Raw genomic sequence first — 18,435 nt, forward strand, 5'->3', positions numbered from 1 at the left:
GCAGTGAACACAGGTTCGAGCCCTGGTCCGGGAAGATCCCACACACCACAGAGCAACTAAGCCCGTGCGCCACAACTACTGAGCCTGCACTCTAGAGCCCGCGAGCCACAACTACTGAAGCCCACGTGCCTAGAGCCCGTGCTCCACAACAAGAGAAGCCACCGCAATGAGAAGCTCATGCAATGCAAGGAAGAGTAGCCCCTGCTCGCCACAACTAGAGAAAGCCCGTGCACAGCAACAAAGACCCAACAGAGCCAAAAATAATAAATAAATTAATTAATTTTTAAAAAGACAAAGAGTTACTTTAAATTTAAAAAAAACTAAAACTTAGAGGTTCAGCTCAAATGCTGCCTTCTTATAAAAGCTTTGCCTCATTCCTTCACACACACATACAAGTACACACACACACACACACACACACCCCTTCCTTTGAAGGTGGGTTCAAAATTTCTGTTATTCTTTCTTTTTTATTTTTTATTGAAGTATAGTCGATTTACAATGTTGTGTTAGTTTCAGGTGTACAGCAAAGTGATTTGGTTATATACATATATAACTGAATATATATATATATATATATTCTTTTTCAGATTCTTTTCCCATATAAGTTATTACAAAATATTAAGTAGAGTTCCCTGTGCTATACAGTAGGTCCTTGTTGTTTATTTTATATATATAGTAATGTGTATATGTTACTCCCAAATTTCTAATTTATCCCACCCGCCACCTTTTCCCCTTTGGTAACCATAAGTTTGTTTTCTATGTCGAGAGTCTGTTCCTGTTGTGTAAATAAGTTCACTTGTATCATTGTTTTAGATTCCACATATAAGTGATATCATATGGTATTTGTCTTGCTCTGTCTGACTTGCTTAGTATGATAATCTCTAGGTCCATTCTTGTTGCTGCAAATGGCGTATTTCATTCTTTTTTATGACTGAGTAGTATTCCATTGTATACATATACCACATCTTCTTTATCCAAAAAATTTTTGTTATTCTTTAATGAGACATCAGCAGGCTGATATGCACTAGTACAGCAGTACCAGGGCCAGTTGTTAAAATACTGAAATATTTTCATACTGACAGATAAGGAGCTGCTGGCCCAAGCCCCCTCACCCAAGCTGCTTCTACTATTCCCAGACCCTCTTCCATGGTACCCCTAACCGTCCAGCCCCTAAAGGGTTAACGCTTGGACCAAAGGGCTCTGCTTTAGCCCTGTGGCCCGTGTCCATTCTGATTGGTCAGTACACTTGCCCTGTCAGTTATTAAACATTTGAATATCAATCCCGCTCATCAGTCTGCAGGATTGATATTCAGTCTACATCAAAGCAGGGTGTGCTCTTTCTCCCGTTAGAATGTCACTCTCTATTCCCCTAGGGGTCCATGGTTGCACATATGCCCAGGGCCACTGTTTTCAAAGAACTTGGTGGTAAAAAGGCACACACACACCCTAAAATCCCCAAAATGCTACTGAGTTGAGGCTCTGCTTTTCTGCCTCTAGGTCTCAATTCCATGAGGGTCCATCCTTAGACCCAAGGCTGCAGAAATATGTCGGACAGGGCCAATGTATGTGCCCTAAACCCGACTGATGGCTCCCACCCCACGGCTTTCTTTCTATTCCAGAACACAGTCCCCCATTCATTGGATAAGCACAAAGAGAACACCTACTGTGTGCCCAGAAGTGGGATATAGAAATGAAAGAGGCACATGCCCTCACCACAGAAGTTCAAACTGCACTGGGTATAGACAAGAAAACAAACACAGTACAACAGGAAGGCTGTTATAATAGAGATAAAATAAAGGCTGAGTGGTGTCCTGTGGAGTCTCAGAGGAGGAACTGCTCCTAATTCTGCACAGAGAGGCAGGGACGGTTCTCAGAATGGGAGAGAAGAGCTGGCTCTTCTTAAGGATGGGTAAAAATTTCCCAGGCAGCAGATGGGGGAAGATGTTGAACACACAGGGAATTTCATGCACAAAATATACAGAGGATAAGAGGACACAGAAGGGTCAGCAATGACCAGAGTGGCTGGGAACAGGAGGGGCAGGACATCAAACTGAAGACGGGGGGTGAGATTGAGGATCATGCCAAGGGGTTTATCCTGTGTGAAGAGGGAGCTGATGGAGGTCTTTACGCCAGGAAGTGACAAGATCAGATTCATCTTGTAGCAAGATAATGTGAGTAGCAATATGGAGACTGAATTGGAATGTAGAAAGATGGGGCAGCCTGCAGAATTTGACTGAAACGGGATTTGTTTGTGAGTAATTGATCCCTTACAATTACCCTGAGGTTTTTTACAGAGCCTTTTTAGAAGGAAATATCACTTGTTTCAGGTCATATATTCAAATAGTTTGCATCAGTCTACCTAAAGGTAACTGAGAGTAGACCTGGGTAAGAAATTCTGAGACCTAGATTCTAGCCCAGGCCATGAATACCTCGCTGTGTGACCTTGAATAAGAAATTTAACCTCTCTAAAAGCAGTCACTGGAATCATACACTAAAGTAGTCCCATGCTCAGATCATAGGGCACAGGGTAGGAGCTGCTACCCAGGGTCTACTGCTGCAGGACTAGAGGCATTATGCTTCAGTATTATCAGGGGCATGTAGTGCTTCTGGCTGAAGAGGTGGGAAAACCTACCCTATTCTCTGCAACAGGGTAGGGTCTGACTTCCCAGGGCCTGGCCAGCTTTCAAGATAAGAGTGTAGGATACCTGTGCTTTCTAATAATCAGTGACCTTTGTGATGAGTCACTAGGAAATGCTGTCAACAGTCACCTCTGCTTCACCACCACTACCCTATCCCACCCCAATTCCCACCATCCTTACCTTGGTAGGTCTTGAAAAAGTACAGGCCACCTCCCTAAGCCCTGGATCAGTATCCAAGGGCCCCTTCCGGCAGCCCCGCCCTCACGGTTGGCCTCAAGTCAAGCATCTTGAGGTTGCCCCGCATTACATCATGACAGACGTTATTGATGCTTGGGAATTACTCAGCCCTTTGAAAAATCACAGCCACTATATTTGTCTCCATTAATATCCATGGCAGCACTTCAGTGAATCAATAGGATACTTAATGCTGAATTACACGACATGCCCAGGCAGCCTGCCTCTGTGGAGCATAATCTGTCAGGTGAATAGCATGGGAGAGTGTTCCAAGCCCAGTGTGACCGCGCCCGGACTAGGAAGCGGCGACCTGGCATAAATACGCATGTGTTTACCTGCTAGAAATGAACCACAGATTCTTGGTCTTTACAATTATAACTGGTTTTTTAAGCACCTGATTGTGCTTTTCTTTCCTTTCTGGTTTAAGTGAATCATGCTTCGTGGTATAAGAAAGACCTGGAGATGGGCTTTTTTCCTACTAGAAATCAGAGGAGAAGAAAAGAATCATCTGTTTAGGGAAAATAACAGATGACCCAGCTGCACAAACGTATCCCCATTCTCTGACCCCCCCCCCCACTGTTCATTCTGGCTCCCTCCAACCCCGTGTCCTTGACCTTGATTCCTATTGATTTGACCCACGGTGCCATCTTCCTTGTTAGTAGCCTGACCTGTCGTCCAGGGATCTCCAAGCACTACATCACCGTCCATCACCAGTGAGGACAGTCCTTCCCAGGCTACCGTTATTGCAGGTGAAGAGAAGGGTAGCTCTTCTGTCCTCCTCATTTCAGTTTCTGCCTCTTCGATTCTGACCAGTTCAAGCATTATTTATTGAATTCAGACAACTGCTCACTATTATTTTCTCAATAGGCTAAAATGACTACCTGCCAGCCCCTCCTGAACTGAGGGGAAACGGGGGCATAACTTTTATTGCTGGGTTCAACACAGGCTGCACCTCACAGAAAAGGACTTTTCCAGTTGGTTGGTTCATTTTCTTGAGGGCCTAGAATTTCACCATATATCTTTGTCTGCTAGATTGATATTTAGTCAGTGACTTTCCCCTTGCCTCCTTTGGCTGCTATGCTCTTTTATTTTAAGAAAGCAATAGGAATGCCCTGCACACAGCCTAGCCCTGACCCCAGGCACCCTTTCTATCCTTGCTGGCCTATCCCTTAATGCCCCTTTTGCCTTCCTTCTCACTCTAGTCTGATTTATCCTTCTTCTTCCTGATGGAAGATTCACACAGATGCTTGTCTGATCATTCCAGTGGCTGCAAAATCTCATCAGCGCATCAGGCGGCCAACATCACAAATACCAACCCAGTCCCTTCAAAGATCTTGAAATTATAGTACAGGAGCAACAAACTGAGAAGAGCACATTGGAGGGAGTGCCCATGGAGATGCGAGGGAATGAAGAGTTCCACCACCACTCCCCGCGCTTTATCCATTTGCACAGAATCCAGGCTGAGTCCATTTGCTTTGGGGACGCTGCTCCCCGAGGGGCTTGGCTCGTACACCACCAAGGAGGGGGCGTGTTTTCTGGCGAGGCAGACTGCGCATGTGCAGAGAGCCTTGGCTTCCCTTCCACGTGACACATTATTCCATCTTCCACCCTGGAGGTGGGTTTCAGAGAGGGAGAGAGGAAGCAAGCTGTCCCGCTAGCAGGTTTTGGCTGTGTCACCGTAGACAAATGACTACCCACTTCTGTTTTCTTATCTCTAAAATGGAACAGAGGTTGTCAGGAAGATCAAATGAGATAGTTAGTGGGTAAGACTTTATAAATTATAAATGTGATATAAATGGACTCTGAGAGTCACATTGCCTGGGTTTGAATTCTGCATCCACCCCCCTAGTTGTGTGACCTTGTGCAAAACAATCTCTCAGTGCCTCAGTCTCCTCATTGTAAAGTGGGACCCAGATAGTGCCTGCCTTATGAGATCTGTTGTACAGATGAAAAGCATTAATAGAGATAAAGCACTTGGAACAGTTTCTGGCATGTACTTAGCACTCTAAAGAGTGTAGCTGCTGTTATTATTTTCCCCTTTTAGAATACGACCTCCTGGGAGTCAAGATCTAGTCTCTCCTAAAGTGTAATGAAAGTGCCAAGTTAACTGCATAGGGACCTGATAAGGGTGTGTGAGCTCTTGTTGTGGTCACAGAGGGCACTGATTGCCGTCCTGCCAAGGGGTCATCAGCAGCGGCCCTTCCTCCAGAGGGACCAGGCGCATCATCCCTCAAAAGCCAGAGCCCGCTGGCTCCTTCCACCTTCACCAAGTTCCTCGGCCAGAGAATGGAAACTCAAGGTTCAACATGAGAGAAAATGTGTCACCATTTTTAACAACATTTAGAAGGTGCCTCTAAGAAGAGTAATTAAAACAGCACCCAAATTTGTGATAACTTTTTCTCTAAGAACACAGGGTTCTCCGCTGGCTGCTTTAGCATGGGAACAATTACTGTATGCAAAGTACCTTAAAGATGCAATATGAGCCACAACTCCCAAGAGAGATTAGCAACTATAGCAAAATAGTGACACAGATGCAATCCCAGATATGTCCTCTAATCTGTGCTGAGACCCTGATTCCCACACCTGCCAGCACCCGGCCAGCACCTCAGAGCTGTCTACTCCAGAAGAAACACAACTGACAGCCCCAGGGGCTGCAACCCCAGGTCCCCAACTCCGCAGCCAAAAATGAGCATTTTCCACCCATGTTGGGCAGGATAATTATCTTCATAAAGTTTAAGAAACGTGATAATGGATCTCATTTTATAAAGCACATTAAGGTTAGAATTTAGTGCAAGACAGTAAAACAAATCTAAAACTATAAGGTACTGTAGTAGAATCAATAGGGATTCTTAGGAGCAGAGTGGTATATCGGAGGCGATAAAGCCTTGGAAATCCAAGAAAACAATGTTCTAGTGAAACTACGATAAATGACTATGATTTAACTACTTGGTAAATAAGTTGGTATTTCTATGGGTTTTATAGTTTCATGGTATAAAAAAAATGCACATCAGGGATCCATCCAAGATAATTCTTATAAAGAGTATATCCAAGAGTAGTATCATTTTGGCAATTTATGCTTTTAAATAATAGTATATTATTTTCTTCATAGATCTACTTTTTAAGCCTCTCACATGCTTTTAAGATTTCACTTACCATTATATGATCACTCTGAAGATTCTCAAGTCTTTGAGCACATGAAATTATATTACCCACACCTTTCTCCTACTTCGTAGAACAGTCAGACTTGGGAATTCCTACAGGAACTTGATATTCCGAACTATTTTTCATTTAGCTGGGTATAATTCCAAATGTTGGTTTAGAAAAATAGGAAGCCATTTTACTTGAAGTTCTTATCACCTGTTCAAATAAACCAAATCAAAAGGGGCTCTCCCCATCCCCGACTCAGAGCTGTTCTGAATAGTCAAACAAAGATTAAACTCTTGATTTAAGTAGCTACATCTGAGCAGTAATTAACATGTACATCAAAATTTTTTTTCCTTTGATATGATGTGGTACTGGAATTTAAACCCTGATGAAGGTGCCAAAATTAACTGCAATGGGAAATGAATAATAATTCTTTTAAGATGACTTTGCCCTTTGCATTAGCTTACATTGAGCCCTTTTCCAGACTGTGCTCTGCTCTTAAGAAATCTGCAAGTCAGGCACACAGGTCAGTTCCAAAGATCTGTGAGAGGAAAGGAAAGGAAAAACCATGTCTCTATGCCCATGTCTCTATATGTTATCACCCCTGTGAGTTGGACACACTCGTCTCTTCTCTAAGAAAAAAGCAGAGGCTGTCTTTTCTGGGTTTGGATGATTTATAAGAAGTTAAGGAAGGAATTTCAAGTGGGGTGTGAGGCAGGAAGAAGAGATCAAGAGACCTATATAGGCATTTGAAGCGGGAGGGAAGAGAATGAATGTGGAACCAGAGAAGGGACTAATTGTAGCTTCTCCTTAGTGTAAAAATCCGTTGATTTAACTTCCTAGGGCAGTGGTTCTCTATTTTTGAGAGCAATGAAAATTTGAGACCTGAATGAAAGCTCTGGGCTCACTTCCCAGAAGCACGCACACAACACACGTGTGCACACACACGTAAGGACACCATTGTGCATGGGGTGTGTGGACCCATCCAAGGGCCCAGAAGCCCCACGTTGAGAACCCCTGTACGCTAAAGACTTAGTCTAATACTCTTACTTAGTGACTGTCCATGGAATTAACAGTACCTCTGAATCCTGGGCTTGTCAAAAGTACGGGTTTTTTTAGAGCTCATCAAATTTCCCTTTTATTTACGAGCAATATTTTGCAAACTTTAGTTATCTGCTTCCCTTCTATTTGTCATATCCATTTATCATGTCCATGCCACAGTACAATACCCGTACTATAACTGACAAAGTTTTTCTTCAAACTAACTTATTCTTCAAAAGAATGTTTGATACTGGATACCACATTTTGAAAAGGTCATGGAAATGCAGGCTATGACGGGCAGATCTGGTGGCACGGCTCCGAGCAGCCCAGAGTGAAGGCAATACAACTGCTGGACTGGATATGAAGGAAGGTACCATTGGAGACATGGCGATACTGCATATAACAGAAAGTTTCCAAGTGAAGCGACAAGTTCTTTTAAGTGCAGCTGAAGCACCAGAGGTGATTCTACATGTGGACAACATCATCAAGGCAGCACCAAGGAAACGTGTCCCTGATCACCACCCCTGTTAAGCATTCCCATATGCTGTTGAGCCCTGGACCAGTTCATAGTAAAGTCGTGTTTGAAAGACTTTGACCTCCTGAAAGAAGACTATAGAATTGAAGTTTACCTGTGACTGTTATATCCTTAAGATTGGACATTTAACTGACCTTCTATTTTAACATGGGTCTAATTTATTTGCTATTTCATTTTCCATAAAATTCAGTTGATTTAAAAGTTCATTTCTCATACTGTGCATCAAAATAAAAATTTGAACAATTAAAAAAAAGAAAAGGTCATGTATAAACAAGAGATCAGCCAATGAAGAATGCTCAAGATGAGGAGGAGTCTAGAATCCAAAGTACTAGTTGAAATAATAGGGAAAGTTTAGAAAGAACTAAAGGTGAATACAACAGCTGATAACAAAAATTTCAAGAGGGAAGTAGCCTTGTTTTGGGTTTTGTGTTGGTTTTTGGTGCAGGAGTCATTACTAGAAGAACCAAGTGTGAACCGTAGGAAAGGGAATAATCTTCCCAACAATTAGGAGTGCCTCCTTGCAATCCAGTCTCCACATAGTATCTTTTTAAAATATGAATCATATTATGTCACCTTCCCATTCAAGCCCATCTGATGGCTTCCCACCACACCTGGAATAAAATCCAAAGCCCTCACTATGGCAGGTGGGCCCTACACCATCTGGCTTCCACTCACCTTCCCATTCAAGCCCATCTGATGGCTTCCCACCACACCTGGAATAAAATCCAAAGCCCTCACTATGGCAGGTGGGCCCTACACCATCTGGCTTCCACTCACCTTCCCATTCAAGCCCATCTGATGGCTTCCCACCACACCTGGAATAAAATCCAAAGCCCTCACTATGGCAGGTGGGCCCTACACCATCTGGCTTCCACTCACCTTCCCATTCAAGCCCATCTGATGGCTTCCCACCACACCTGGAATAAAATCCAAAGCCCTCACTATGGCAGGTGGGCCCTACACCATCTGGCTTCCACTCACCTTCCCATTCAAGCCCATCTGATGGCTTCCCACCACACCTGGAATAAAATCCAAAGCCCTCACTATGGCAGGTGGGCCCTACACCATCTGGCTTCCACTCACCTTCCCATTCAAGCCCATCTGATGGCTTCCCACCACACCTGGAATAAAATCCAAAGCCCTCACTATGGCAGGTGGGCCCTACACCATCTGGCTTCCACTCACCTTCCCATTCAAGCCCATCTGATGGCTTCCCACCACACCTGGAATAAAATCCAAAGCCCTCACTATGGCAGGTGGGCCCTACACCATCTGGCTTCCACTCACCTTCCCATTCAAGCCCATCTGATGGCTTCCCACCACACCTGGAATAAAATCCAAAGCCCTCACTATGGCAGGTGGGCCCTACACCATCTGGCTTCCACTCACCTTCCCATTCAAGCCCATCTGATGGCTTCCCACCACACCTGGAATAAAATCCAAAGCCCTCACTATGGCAGGTGGGCCCTACACCATCTGGCTTCCACTCACCTTCCCATTCAAGCCCATCTGATGGCTTCCCACCACACCTGGAATAAAATCCAAAGCCCTCACTATGGCAGGTGGGCCCTACACCATCTGGCTTCCACTCACCTTCCCATTCAAGCCCATCTGATGGCTTCCCACCACACCTGGAATAAAATCCAAAGCCCTCACTATGGCAGGTGGGCCCTACACCATCTGGCTTCCACCTTCCTCTCTAGGTTCATCTCCTCCCCATCTTCCTCCAACGTGATTGTTCTCCAGGCCATTGGCCTTCTTTCATGTGACAAACTCATCTCCAAGCCTTGCCATGTCCTGTTTCCTCTGCTTCAGATGCTCTTCCCTGGATCTTGGGAAGATGGATCCGTCTTGTCTTTTAGGTCTCAGCTCAGTTGTCAGGTCTTTAGCGAGCTCTTCCCTAACTGTTCAATCTCAAGTGGTCCCCACACCCAGGCACCCTCTGCCACTGTTTCATCGTCTCCAATGCATTTATCAGCGCCCGAAACTCCTGTTTCTTTACTTTTTATTTTCTAATACTTGTTTCCCCTGCTAGAAATCAAGATCCATGAGAACCGGCCCTTGTCTGGCTTGCCAGCTTCTGGAATAGTGTCTGACACAAAGTAGGCATTTATTAAATATTCCTTGGGTGGACAAATGAGGAATCAAACAGCATAACTTCCTTGTGAAGTGATTCACGAGTCTTCCGTCAGTAGAGGTGGGTGAATCCAGTCACAGCCCTTATCAGGGATGCTCTGAGAAGCTCCTAGCGTTGAATAGGTAAATGAGTTGAACTCTAATTTTCAGATCTGAGATTTGCATATTTCATAGGCTCACGTCACAGGGGGGAAGGAGCATGACCAAGTCAGACGGGCCTGGGATTAAGTCTTAGTGTTGCTACTTATGCATGGGGGACTCTGGGCAAGTCACTTAATCTCCCTGGACTTCAGTGTACTCCTCATCTGAAAAATGCAAATAACAAGACCTAGCTTGCTGGGCCGTGGGGCGTATTTAAGAAGATAATGCGTATGATGTACCGAACTTGGTGCCATGTGCCTACTCGGGACGCCACGATGGCGGCTCTAGTCATGCAGCACAACTTCCTCCACAACCTCTCAACCTTTGACAAGAGGGCTGATTTGTTGGCAATATTGAAGCTAGAAGAATTTGTGGAGGGCATCTTCACTTCCTGAGAAAATCATATGCCGCTTCAAATTCTTTCCGAAAGTAAATAAGTGTCAATTCTGAAAGACAGACATCAAAATGAATGTGTGGCCTCGTATCTCTGACCCAAAAAACAGTTTAACCGTGCTATTGATGTAGCTCTGAATTTCTCTGTCGTGGGTCTGGGGGTCCCCTCTTCTCTCACTCCTCCCCTCAGGGTTAAATGACAGCCAGGGCTCTGTTTCTCCCTGACCCACCAGCTAATGCTCATGGACCAAATCCACATCTGTTTGATGATGAGAGAACACTTCCAACCTGCGAGGGACCCGGACCCACCCATCCTGGGGCCGAGACTGTGGCCTCAACCTGGGCAGGCCAGGAGGACCTGCTCCCAGAATTCACTTGGTAAATCAGGGTTATTAGCCCAGGAAAGCCTCCTCAGAGGGCATTCTCCTAAGTCCCCAACTTTAGTCCAGACGGCCCTCAGGTATCCCTTCTGGAAGAGAGCACGATATAGTGAAATGAACACAAAGGGTTGAGTCATGCTGAGATAAGACTCACTCGCTCTAATTTCTAAATTTCATCTTCAAACCCCCGACCCGAGCCTCAGTTTCCTCATCTGTAATATGGAAACACTATCACCTGTCCCATATGTTGATCAGCAACTAATGGGATAGTGTATGTTCAGGGCCCAATTCTCGAATGTTTGCGCCCATCGTTATCCTTACCGTCTCATCACTACCTCCCCCCAACCCCTCCAGAGAAAGGGTGACACCGCTATGCCTAAGAAATTTAACAGGAGGGTAGTCACTGCAGCCAACTGAATCCCCCCTTTCCACGTGAAGTTTGATTTTGGCCATGATTAAGAAGAATGCCACGACCTTTAATACAATGCACCCTGAGTTAAAGGAATCCCCAAACCCAGCGACGTGTCCCCCCCTCTTTCCTCTTCCTGCCTCTCCTCGCCCCGTGCTGGCCCCCTCCCATCCATTCCCCCAAGCCCCCATTTCACAGTGCTCCTTGTAGCCTTCCACTAATTGGCAGTGCCATCTCAGGAATATTATGTCTCTGCCTTTGGCTATGCCAGCACTTTGATGAAAGACTTCCTGGGAGCACTCCCTCCTTCATCAGCTGCTTACATCCCTCCGACTTAGAGCCTGAGCCACGCGGTAATGCAATCACTGCGTCTATGAGACATGAACGAAGAAGTAGCACAATGTTTCATGGCCAAAGCAGTTATGCATCTCCCCACCAAGACCCAGGACTAGTCTCTCCATTCTGTCCTGTCACCAGGGACATACAAAGGAGTCTGGTCCCCGGACATGTGACCGTGGGCCTTAATGAAAAATGCAGGCGGTGACAAAAGAGACCACAACATCCATTACCTGGAGATGACCACACCTGCCAAGAGAGCATTCCATCCTGGAGCCTGTGTGGCAGAGGTAGTGAGGCTCTCCCTCTGGACCAGACCAACACCTTGCTTGTTGGTGGAGTCGGGGTAGAAGGCTGATGGGAGCAGTAACCAGGTGACCTAGGACTTTAAATATCCGCCTCCTCTGGCTCCATTATCATCTGGGACCAGCCTAACTCAATCTATACTCACTGCCGTGGTATCATCAGTTCACCCAAATAGTCGTGTATCTTCAACCTGAGCACCTCTGGGACTGGGGAGCCCTCTGTCCCCCAAAACAGCCCACCCAGGGTGCTGGCAGGCAGGGTAGCACAACAGTTAGGAGAAAAGGTTTTGAGTCAGACAGGCTTGAGTTCCCAGCCTGCCTCTGCTATGTGCTGGTGGTAAGTTTGCACATTACTTAACCACCCTAAGCTCTGGTTTCCTTAACTGTAGACTGGGGTAATAAATAGACCTACCTCTTAAAGCACTGGAAGAATTAAAGGAAATAAGCAAGAAAAGTGCTTTGCCTAGTAGGCATTAATGACAGTCATTAAAAATCATAGAAATAATAATAAACACTTGTTGAAGACTATGTCAGGAAGTGGATTAGGTACTAGGAATACAGGGGTGACAAAGACATGGTCTCAAGGTAGAGAAGATGGTCATAAAAGCAGGTGACAGGGAATATGGGAACAGAGCTCTATATTACAATTCTTCCTTATAATGCAACAAAATCAGTTTCCCTGACTCTCTACTTACTGGCTCAAGTTCAGCCCCCTGGAGCATCTAAAAATCACTCCAATCCCTCTTCCACATGACAGCCTTTAACCTCGTGAAGACCACAAATCATGTCCCCCCTAAGTCCCCCCTTTTCTAGGCTAAACAGTCCCAGTTCCCCTCTAAAAATAATAAGCCTGGCTTATCTTTCTACATGCCTTTCTCCAAGGAACAAAAGGTATTTTACCAGCCCCAGCTCGTTCATCTTCTCAGCACAATGGGCCCACAAAGAAAGGAAGATTTACCTGCCCTACCCAGGCCTGATGGAGAGAGAAATTTAATTCCATTTGGGATCCCTCCAGGATCCTTCAGCTGAGACACGTCAGACCCCAGCTCAGATGCACTATCCAGTGATTGTGGCCTTCTTTTCTATTTCACCGACCTTGGCTGGTGAGACATCGCTGCCCAGCTCACAGCATCAGGCAACCAGAAATCCAAAGGAACCTTTGAGATCATCTGGGCCAGGGGTTATCTGCCTGTGCTTCATCAAAGAATCTCCTGGGGAATGTTTAATAAAGACACCAACGGACAGCCCCATTCACCCACAAGAAATTACTTTTTTTTTTTCCTGGTCGCACCACGTGGCATGCAGGATCTTAGTTCCCCGACCAGGGATCGAACCCACGCCCCCTGCACTGGAAACGTGGAGTCTTAACCACTGGTCCGCCAGGGAAGTCCCAAGAAATTCTGATTTAATTGATCTAAGGGCCTAGGCATCAAAATAGTTTCCAAAGCTCTCCACGGCATTCTAATACACAGCCAGGATTAAAAATTCACCCGTCTAGCTCACCATTTCCTTTTGCACTTGAGAAAACTGTCCAAAGGGTAGACATGATCTGTCCAAGGTCACAAAGCTAGTTAGAGGAGAAGGCAGGATTAGAAGTCCTGGCTCCTGCTTCCCTATCTAGTGTCTTTTTTTTTTTTTTTTTTAAAGATAGTAGTCATCTTTTCTTTTTTTTTTTTAATTTATTTATTTATTTTTGGCTGTGGTGGGTCTTCGTTTCTGTGCGAGGGCTTTCTCTAGTTGCGGCAAGCGGGGGCCATTCTTCATCGCAGTGCGCGGGCCTCTCATTATCGCGGCATCTCTTGTTGCGGAGCACAGGCTCCAGACGCGCAGGCTCAGCAGTTGTGGCTCACGGGCCTAGTTGCTCCGTGGCATGTGGGATCTTCCCAGGCCAGGGCTCGAACCCGTGTCCCCTGCATTGGCAGGCGGATTCTCAACCACTGCACCACCAGGGAAGCCCTATCTAGTGTCTTTTCACTAGGCTATCTGGAGGTTAACATCCTGACTTCAAACTAGAATCCAAGATGTGTACCATGAGATGCTATAGAGAAGTAGACAATGGATCTTACTCTTCCAAGCCCTAAACCCACCGTGTTAATCCCGCTCTCTTTTCTAAACCTTTCTTCTCCTCCCTCACCTCTGTACTCCAGTCTTAAAATGTGTTGTCAAAATGACATCCACAAAGGGAGAGCTCTATTCAGTTTTCAGCCAAAAGAATTACACAGGAAAGAACCTCATCGTAAATCAAAAGCCAAAAGCAATTCTTAAAACCAAATTAAGGTCCGAAGCATTCAGCAAAGCCTCTTTAGAAATCAACCCTTCAGGTTCAGTCCTCTGCTAGAGAAAGGCTATGTGGGGGTGGGGGAAGAAAAGAAACAGGATTAAAATTCCAGAAATGTAATCTGAAATAAATAAGTGATATTTTCTGGCCAAGGTAATGCCAGGGTTTTAGTTTCCAATGTGATAGAGCTACTTTACATTTTAATAAATGCACATTGAGAAAATAATATTATTGCTCTGATATTGGGAGATTATTTGTGAACATAAAATATTAGAACTTGTCAGGAAGGCATTTATTTTCTTTTTCCTTCTTTCTCTACTGCAATATTCTTTCACCTAATGAAAGATGATTGCAAAAATAATTATACCAAACAGTAGCCAACACACACAAAATAAATGGGAGAAAAAGAAGGTTATCTGGCACTGGATTGCAAACACGAGAAGGGAAAAGCATGTGTCAGAGCAAGGGGGGATAATTGCACATCAATCCGATGATTACAGAGTGGGTGGAAAAAATTAAGGCAACTGATTGGCTGCTGAATGTTCAGTTCCCAGATGGAAATCAGAACATGGATCGGAACTCATTAGTCAAATTATCCATTTCCTGTATCCATGTGGAAAAGCCAAAAATGTAGATGGAGTTCTGTGTTTGAGAAATTAATTGAACCTTAAAGTGCTGCCGCATGTGAGCCCGTCATCATGGAACTTTGGGATCCATAGCCAGTTTCCGATGGTTCTTGAACCCCTGGAGTTCTGTGTATTCATACATATACACTTACCTGGAAAGAGATTCTACGGTTTTTAATAAACTTCTAAAAAAGCTGTTTATCAAAAATAAATAAAAATTAAAAATTAAGAACCACTGAACTGCTCTATCCCCTTCATTTGAAAAATAAAATAAAAATAAAACTGTTCCCAGAAAATAGTTGGGGAGTTCTGCAAAAAGTTAAACATAGAGTTACTCTGTGACCCAACAATTCCACCCCTAAGTATGTACCCAAGAGAACTAAAAACCTATGTTCACACAAAAACTTTACACAAATGTTCATAGCAGCTTTAGTCATAATAGCCAAAAGAGAGAAACTCAAATGTCCATCTAATGCTGAATAAATAAACAAAATATGGTATATCCATCATACATGGAGTATTATTCAGCCATAAAATGCAATGAAGTACTGATACAGGCTACAATATGGATAAATGTTGAAACCCTTATGCTAAGTGACAGAAGGCAGTCACAAAAGGCCACATATTGTATGATTCCATTTATACAAAATGTCCAAAATGGTCAATTTTTTTTTTTGGCTGTGCCGTGTGGCTTGCAGGACCTAAGTTCCCTGACCAGGGATTGAACCCAGGCCCTGGCAGTAAAAGCGCCAAGTCCTAATCACTAGACTGCCAGGGAATTCCCCAACAATAATCAAATTCTTAAAGACAGAAAGCAGATTAGTGGTTGCCTGCAGGGTGGGTTGGGGATTGGAAGTGAGTAATACAGGGTACAGGGTTTATTTTAGGGTGATGAAAATGTTCCAGACTTAGCTAATGATAATGGTTTCAAAATGATGTAAATATACTTAAAAACCACTGCACCATACATTTTAAAAGGGTGAATTTTACGTTAGGTAAACTATACCTCATTTTTTGAGTGTCCAAAAAAAAAAAAATACTATCCCCATTAACTTACGCACAAGTTCACCAAGCAGTAGCAGAGCCAGGTGATAGGAGAACATACTGAGAGCGAGTATGAGATAAGGAAGGTTAACCCAAATTGATGTCATGTGTATTTATTCACTCAAGTATTGATGGAGGCTTATTACTTATACATGCCAGCACACCTGGGCCCTGCCGACCCCGACCCCATAGTGAAGCAATAGACGTACTCCTACTCTCTTGGACTGACATTCTCGTGGGAGGGAGATAGTCCACCAAACCCACAACAAATTGTGTCATTACAATAGTGGTGCAAGATGTGAAGGAGAAGCACAGGTGACATGAGTGTGTAACAGACCAGACAGGGCAGGGGGCAGGAGGCCTCCTTGAGCAGGTGGGTCTAAGGGGGTAGGAGCCCAGCACATTTAAGGAACTAAAGGAGATCCATGTGGCCAAGGGCACCAGAGAAGGGCAGAGGGGTGTGTCAGGGTATAGAGAGACAGTAGTGGCCTGTAGACCAGATTAAGGATTTGGGTTTTCAGCCTAAGCTGATGGGTCTAGCTGAGACGTGATCTGTTCCTAAAGCATCAGACCGGCCGATCTGGGGAGGACGGATGGCGAGAGGCAGCATCAGTGTGCGGAGGGCAGTTGGGAGGCTACTGTGGTCTTGTCAGCCAGAAAAAGGGTCCAGGGCCAATGTACCCAACATGCATGCAGGCTGGAGGGTACTGATGGAAAGGAAACAGGAAAGCCAATTTGTGCAAATGCTGTTACAACATCTGGGCTCTGGCATGTCATCCGCCTGCCACACCTTCAAGAAAGATGTGAGGGCTGCACAATAGGAAAGTGAAAAATGGAGTTGATGAGGTGGGAAACGTGAAGATGCTCGGTTATCCGCAAAGTCCAGTTTGAAGAAGCACAGGCTGAAAGGGAGTGTAGCTCCCGTGCGTGTGTGCTCACCAGAGGTGAACAGAGACCGTGGAATGAGTTGAATAGAGAACCGCCCTTGACGTTTGAAAGAAGCCTAAACCTGCAAAAGACGTTATCCCTCAAAGGTGTTAGAAGTTGAAAATGTATACCGGTTATAGAAGGAAAGTAATGAGAAGGTTTCGAAGGTGGTAGTGACAGTAACAGTAATAATAGCTAGTACTCACTGAGCGTTTCGAGAGAGGAACTGGGCTAAGCAGGTCACACGTGTTATCTCACTTAATTTTCCCCCGGGGACCTCCACGTGAGGGATGTCCTGTTACTATGGTCACCTCTCAGATGGAGCCACTGTGACTTCAGGGATGTCACCTTCCCGAGGTCGCAGGCCTAGGAAGAAGGGGAGCCAGGCCTGCACATGGCGGTCTGCCTCCCGCACAGCCCTCTCGGCCCCTAAGGCCGATGGCCTAGTCCTCCCATCCTCTCCATCACAGGTGGTGGAGGCTAGCAGATTCCTCCTGAATCTTAGAGATTATGGCCAAGAGTCCCGGCCTTCAGCCCCTGCCCAAGTCAGGCTACGAAGGCCAAGAGGACCTTAGGCTCTGTGAGGACCTGCTATTCCCTGAGGCCAAAGCTCCTGCCAGGCCTGCAGGGACCCGGCAACCAATGAAAGTGCTCTCAGGGAGACGGAGAGCCCTCCAAGTGACCACAGAGAAGCGGATTTCTCCAGCAAGTCCTGGTTCCCCTTTGCCCCATCTGCAGTCCAGGCCCTTCCAGGCTCTCCTTGTCTCCCCCGACCCCATTGGCTTATAGGGCCGGAGCCCCACACTTGCTTTACAGCCTGTAGCCCTTCTGTCTACAGTGAGTAGACAGAATAGATGGGGTCAGCATCTCATTACCATGACCACCCGTTATCCTAGGGATGCCCCCTTTGTCCTTGTACCCAAAGGTTCATTGGTTAATACGAAGCATCACTTAGGGAACTGTTTAACAAGATCCTCTTCCAGATGGGACCTCAAAATGCCCCACCCTCTTGCCATCTTTCTAATGACCTTCTGAAGGGGATATAAAGTGGCCTAACCGTCTTAAGAGCGCAGGCTTTGGAGTCAGACCTAGATTTGCAGCTGAATAAATGAGTGACCTTGGGCCGATTTATTTAACCTCCTTGAGCCTCAGTTTCTTTGTCTGCAAAATAGAAATACTAATAGCATCTTCCAACAACATTGGGCTGTTCTAAGGTTTCCCTGAAACTACCTACATACAATCTTACCTCTGTGCCTGTCACATAGTAATATTCAATTAACGTTCGCTGCTCTTGTTAGTAATGATTAACAGAATAAACGATCACGATAGGGAGGAGCTAGAAGAGCGATTCTGCGTGTTAGACTCGCCTGGGGAGCTTCTAAACCACTCAGTAGGAGGTGCACCCCATAGCAATTAAGTCGGAACCTCTGGTGAGGGAACCAGTTGTCAGGGTCTGTCAAAGCTCTCGGATGATTCCAACATGCAGCCAAAGTTGAGGCCCCCGGAACAGGATGACCCGCGATCCCGTTCCTCCGCAGCTCTACCCAGATGAATGTAAGACAAGTGAGCACCAGAGAACAGAGGTTCCCCCAGAATGCCCAGAAGGCGCTGAGCTGAAAGTGAAGCTCTCCCCTTACTCTAGTTTCAGACACACCCACCCACTCGTCTCTCCGAGCCGCTCTGGGCCTCAAAAGTCCCTTCAGGTAGGTTGGGAAGGAGACCTTCCTCACACGTCTCCCAAGGCAGGAAAAACTCTAGTCAGCCAGCCACGTTGTCCCTCTAGGACAGACCAAAGAAAGTCATAAGTAAGAGATGCTACATAAACAATGTGCAATTAACCCTGCCACCAGCCCCGGGGGAAGACACG

The 18,435-nt window shown here is 45.5% G+C and overlaps 1 protein-coding gene across 4 annotated transcripts in view; it reads left to right on the plus strand.

Annotated features, from left to right (window-relative positions):
* The window catches only part of KIRREL3 (kirre like nephrin family adhesion molecule 3), a 555,536-nt gene that overhangs the window by 364,909 nt on the left and 172,192 nt on the right, over nucleotides 1-18,435 (plus strand). The window lies entirely within an intron of this gene.

The sequence above is a fragment of the Balaenoptera physalus genome, assembly GCF_965194825.1.
Source record: "Balaenoptera physalus genome assembly, chromosome: 10".
Taxonomy (NCBI): domain Eukaryota; kingdom Metazoa; phylum Chordata; class Mammalia; order Artiodactyla; family Balaenopteridae; genus Balaenoptera; species Balaenoptera physalus.